Genomic DNA, 6,637 nt, shown 5'->3' with positions numbered 1-6,637 from the left:
CTATAAAATATGTATTTTGTATCACAAAATACACTTTTTAAAAAATTAAAAAAGAATAAAACTATAGGATAAAAAATATAATTTAATTAAAAAGGTATTGGTGTTAATTTAGTATACAAATCCTCTGTCCCATTTTCCTACCCATGGTTGTTCCCCTTTAAAACAACTGGGACACATGTCCTTTTCAAATTTTCTCCTTCCTTTAAATTTCTTCTAAATTTTATTTTTGAAATTTGTAAATTTAAAATAATAAAAATTAATTAATAAAAATATAAATAAAATATATCAATTCATATTTTTTTAATTTATAGAATAGAAAATCAAAAATAAACTTTTGACTGTTTGAAAATAATAATTAATATTTTAATTTATAATTGAGGTTTTTAAATTATAGTTAGATTTTTTGGCATCCTTCTTATTCACTAAATATTTAATAGTTGAGTGATCAGTGTGAACAATAACTTTGGTGCCTATCAAGTATGCCCTAAACTTATCAAATGCAAATAACACGACAAGTAATTATTTCTGAGTGGTTGTACAGTTAAGTTGTGCATCGTTCAAGGTACGACTAGAATAGTAAATGACATGAAAAATCTTACCTCATCACTTCCCAAGCACTACTTCCATGGCATAGTCGCTAGCATCACACATCAACTCAAATGATAAAGTCTAATCGGAGGGAACAACAATGGGTGCAGAGATAAGTCTTTGTTTTAGCACTATGAATGTACAATGGCAAAATTGATCGAACATGAAGGGTTGATTTTGCTTTAGCAAAATGCATAAGGTCTTGGAGATTTTGGAGAAGTCCTTAAAGAATCTCTTGTAGAAGACAATGTATTCAAGAAAGCTTCTAATACCCTTCACATTGGTTGATGGAGGTAACTTCTTGATCACCTCAATATTGGCCTTGTCCACCTCAATACCTTTGTGTGAGATCTTATGGCCTAGAAATATGCCTTTAGTTACCATGAAGTGACATTTTCCCAATTCAATACAAGGTCAACCTCTTCACATAGCTTGAGTACCATTGTCAGATTGCCAATACATTTTTCGAAGTTATCTCTAGAGAGAGAAAATTATCCATAATGATTTCCAAAAAGTCCTTAACCATGTCTAAGAAAATGGCTTACATGCATGTTTGAAAAGTTGTTGGAGCATTGCAGAGTACAAACAGAATCCTTCAAAAAACATAAGTTCCATATGGGCACGTGAAGGTTGTCTTCTCTTTGTCCTATGGCACTATGGTAATTTGGTTATACCAAGAGCATCCATCTAGGAAACAATAATATGCCTTGCCCACCAACCGACCTAGTATTTGATCGATGAAATGTAGAGGAAAATGGTCCTTCTTGGTTGCCTTGTTGAGCTTGCAATAGTCCATGCATATCCTCTATCCAATGACGGTGCATGTAGGTATAAGCTTATTGTCCTCATTGCTTACCACGATCGTGGGTCCTTTCTTCGGGACGCATTGCACCAGGCTTACCCATGAACCATTGGATATTGGGTAGATAACTCCAACATCGAACCACTTTATGATCTCTTTCATCACCACTTTTTTTTATAAAGGGGTTGAGCCTTCTTTGTGGTTCAATAGAATTGATGTAGCATTCATCAAGCAAAATTTTATGCATGTGAATAATAGGGCTTATCCCCTTTAAGTCAGCCATAATCCAACCTAACGCTTTCTTATGTTGTGACAAAATGGTTAGCAAACTATGTTCTTGGTCAGGATTAAGACTACAGGAGATAATCAAAGGCAATGTCTCATCTCTACCTAAGTAAGCATATTTAAGATGTGATGTAAAAGTTTTTAGCTCTAAGGTAGGGGCATACTATAGCGAGGGCTTTGGAGGAGTAAATTCATCAAAATCAAGAGGTTCAAATCACGTACCTGGTCTAGCTATGAGTAAGCTACACTTCTGCACCTCTAGTGGACAATCATCAGGGTTCCTCTATGCATTCTTCTTCTTTAAGTGTCTCATAGTCTTCCAACTATATGAAATTCTTGTAGCAAAATTTCTCAGCTTCCCCTTCTATCATTGATTCTATTTCCAAAATGCTATGACATTCTTTAGAATCATTCACAGACTTGAGAGTACATAAGACATTCATGCTCACACTTTGATCAGCCACTTGCATAGTGAGCTCACCCTTCTCACAGTCAATAAGAATACGAACAGTGGCTAGGAAAGGCCTCCCCAAAATTATTGGTGCATTGGTATCAACCTCGCAATCGAGTATAAGAAAATAGATGGGGAATACAAACTTATCCACTTTTATAATGATATATTCGATCCTCCTCTCAGGACGAATATGGGAACGACTGAGTAGTTGTAAAATAACAAAGTTGGGTCGTTCATTTTCCATACCAAGCTTCAATAATATAGACTTAGGCATTAAATTTACACTTGATCCAAGGTCATATAATGACTTTCCAACATAGTGGTCTCCTATAGAACATGGAATGATGAAGCTGCCCGAAACTTTTTGCTTTGGTGAAAGCTTGCTCAACGCAGAGCAGTATTCATTTGCCATGGCAACAGTCTCATACTTCTCAATTTTCCTCTTCTTGGTAAGGATTTCATTGATAAATTTAGTATATGTAGGCATTTGGTCAATGGCCTCTAATAGTGGAACTTTAATATATAGTTGATCGAGGATGTTTACAAACTTCTTAAACTTAATGCCATCATCATGCTTCTTTAGTCTTTGAGGGAAAAGTGGTGGAGGTATGACTTCCTCTACTGCTGGTGTAGGAACAACTTTTGATGTGGCATTTGTGGTGTAAACTCAGTAGGTTCACTTATTGAACCCTCATCATTTTCCTTCTCTACAAGTGCCTCTTCTTGCAACTGAGATTCAGCTTGCTCAATTCTGGGGTTGGAATCATCCTTCTTCCTTCCCCTAAACTTATCTTGTTGATTAATTTGGGTGACACTCCTTAGATTAAGTTCACTGCATTGCTCATTTCCATGTGGTTTCATGACTTCGGTGTCACTAGTAGACGACCTGGTTGATGTTCTTGTAATGCTGCAACAATTTGGCCCACTTGGTTCTCCAAGACTTTCAGCGACAAGCTATGACTTTGTAACAAAGCTCATTCATTCTTAATGGGTTAGAATGATCTTGTAACAAGGCCTTTGTTGAAGCCATAAAGTCCTTAGTAGTTTCCATGAAATCTTGTAACAAAGATTCCAACAAGTTGGTACTTGACGAAGATGTTACCCCCTTGTCAGAATTTTGCCATGGTAAATTCTATTGGAAGACTGGGAATTCGTTCATAGTTTGTTGCCTCATAGAGTGACTAGAATTGTTGTCTCCTTGATTTCCCCAATAAAAGTTAGGATATTGACTCCATCCTGAGTTGTAGGTGTTGGAGTAGGGGTTGTTTTTGCCTCGGTTGAAATTTCCCACATAGTTGATGGACTCTTGATTGTCTAGGCATTCACTCTTATTGTGATTTCCACGACATAAAATACATGCTGAGTTGGCCACCTTTACCTCCCTTACTTCGCTAGGGCGTTGAAGATTTTTCAACATGTTGGAGATGATAGACAATTGAGTTGATACAGAGTCCTTAGCATCTAACTCACAGGTCCCTTGAGCCTTTCTCCCTATTCTTAGTCTCGAGGATGTAAATTGGTAGTCATTACTTGCTATCTAGTGAAGTATATAAAAGGCTTCTTTAGGTGACTTGTCCAGTAAAGTTTCATTTGCCAAGGCATCAACATCACAACTTGCATCCAGCCATGGAATCCATGGTTGGTTAATTTGCATAACAATCCTTTATATCGGTCCCAACACTCTTACATTGACACGTCATTAGCTTGAAGAAAATATGCTATGTAATTTTAAAGTTGAGTGTTCATATTGGGAGTATTATACCGCAGCAAAACAACTTTTGCATAAATCTGACCATGACTCCATCGAGCTAATTGAAACTCTATTTAACCAAGCTCTTACACGGTGAGTAAGGAAATAAATTTAGTTTCAGCATATCTTCATGTACTCCTTGTTGTCTGAATGAATCGCACACCTCCAAGAAGGAAAAGACATACTGCTTGGCATCTTCGTGAGGCGCACCACCAAATTGCCCGATTGAGTTCATCATATTGAACATCATCGGTTTGAGTTCAAAGTAGGTTGCTTGGATCTCAGGTGCCACTATACCAGGATTTAGATCATCTAAGATATAAGCAAGGTGATCTTGAATAGCATGAGGTCAAGAAACAATCATAGCATTTGGAATTTCTATGAAATTTGGATCTACAGGATCCTCTACTTGGTCACCACTTTGGTTATGAATTGCATACATACCTCCTTGAGCAAGTTGAACATGTTTCCTTTAACAAAAAATTGTTCAATCTCAGGTTCAATATGGAGCAGTGGTCCTTCAGATTGTCATCGGGTCTTACACCCACAAAACCTGAAAAAGACAAGTAAAGTAACAATTAAAACTATAAAAATTAAAGAAGTAAAATGAAAATACTATAACAAAACTATTAAACTTTCAATTGCCAATCCACGACAATGACACCAAAAACATGTTGCACGATTGTGAGTGCTATTAAATTACGCAAAAATATGTGCAAGTATACACAATCGAACAAGTAATATAGAGTGAGTGAGCATCGTCTCCACAAGGATTGAAGGAAATTACGAGTTAAGTTAAAGCACCAATCCAGATTATCTAAGGTTGTTAGTGTGATGGTATGAACAAATGATAATGTCATGGCAAGATGAAACATATGCATATGGAATCTCAATAGTGGTGTGGAAAGGTAGCAAATGGAAATTTATGGAAAATTGAGATGTATTAAGTGTAACCAATTAACAATGCTAAGACAAAAACAATTGAGAATCTAGGATTAAAGAGATAACCTGACAATCCTCACACAAACAAGCTACAATGAGAATGATTGATGGGGTCACTAAGGAATCCTAAGCTTTGTCCTCTAGAATGGTTCAAACTTATATGAATTACTTGCTCAAATGAGTTTACTGAGAGTGTCATATGCTATCTCTAGTCAGGGAACCTGACAGATGAAAATGCCACAACAATACCTCTCAACGTGAATAGCAGCATAAAACCTATCGATTAAGATCTACTCCTTTTAGTGGTTGAAATCATATCCTTGTTTCTAAGGTGGATTAGGTATTAATTAGAAGCTAAAACACGTTGCTCATGCTGATCTTCACCTAGTTTCTCTCGAACATTAAGTATCAAACCACCTAGTTTCTCTCGAAAACTAAGTAGTGAACTTAAGAAACGACTACTCTCATTGATCTTACAATTCTAAGTGATTAAATGCAATGAATAAAACAAATAATAACCATAAAACTTAAATCATTTATTAAAACAAAAACTTAATCATCCATAAATAACTCACACCAAATAAGGTTTAGTTCATGGTGGGGTTTAAATCATCCAAAGAAACCATTTGTTACATAACAACCCACAAAATATAAAGAAAAAAGTACAAAGGTAGAGGAAAAACTTCTAACGCATGCTACCTTGAGCTCCCTCGGCCACCACAAACCACCTTAGCGACACTAGCTTCTCTCGAACGTCTAGCTCGTTACTCCCTTGAGCTTCAGAATGGAGGACACCACTAAAAATATGAAAAAGGGAAGAAAAAGAGAAGCTTGTAGCCGCCCCTCACTCTTTCTTAGCTCACCCTTTTTTTCCAAAAAGAATTCTCTCCATTTCTGTTCCATCATGTTTTATTTATACTAAGGGAATGTCCTAGGGTTTTGTTCCAAAATTCCATTAGTACCCTAGATATCACTCTCCTTATGTGAAAGGGAGTAAAAAGGTGGCAGTGGTTCCTTTATAGATGGTTGGTAGCACGAATCACATGTGGGTTGGATAACTGGCTTATTTATAAAAATATCTTCATCTTTTTTGTCTTTTTCTACGCCTATAAATGTCATCCTAGCCGACACGACATTTTCCTCTTCCTTTATCATCCCAAATTGCTACGGCAATTCTCCCTGCTTACCTTTTGCTTCATGAACCTGCATACATCAATCAACAATAGGTTCCCCATAAAGCAACATCATTTGCATAATAAAATGCCACAACAATTTTGAAGCCACCAATTGCAACTACATGGTCCTAAATGCAACTATATGACCCTAAATATGCCATAAGATAACCAATAACTTAAGTGAAAATGCCCTAAAAATAGTGTTTTTACGGAGTTATCAATAGACCAAGTGATTAACACTCTAAAACAGGGGTCTTTATTACCCTTAAATAAAATATTGAGGACCAAAATGCTCTAAAAAATAATAAGGGCCTATTTTGGTAATAGTTTGGGATGATTTTAGTATTATGCCAAAAGAAAAAGAAATGCATATTGATTTTAAATGGTGTTAAAAAAGGAAGGGTAAACTATACCATGGACCACTTACCTATATAGCCATTTTACTTTTACTATTGATATTTTAATTTTGTCAATCATACCACATAACTATTTAATTGTAATCAATCAAGTCATTAGCCATTAATTGTGGACATAAATACTGACATGACAGTATAATATTTTGGTATAATTACACATATAGTCCATTGTTTACACATTCATTCAATTTAGTCTAATTTCAATTTGATATGTTTATTTCCCAC

Source organism: Hibiscus syriacus, unplaced genomic scaffold (genome assembly GCF_006381635.1).
Source record: "Hibiscus syriacus cultivar Baekdansim isolate YM2019G1 unplaced genomic scaffold, ASM638163v2 tig00111996_pilon, whole genome shotgun sequence".
Taxonomy (NCBI): domain Eukaryota; kingdom Viridiplantae; phylum Streptophyta; class Magnoliopsida; order Malvales; family Malvaceae; genus Hibiscus; species Hibiscus syriacus.
This window is presented reverse-complemented; position numbering follows the sequence as displayed.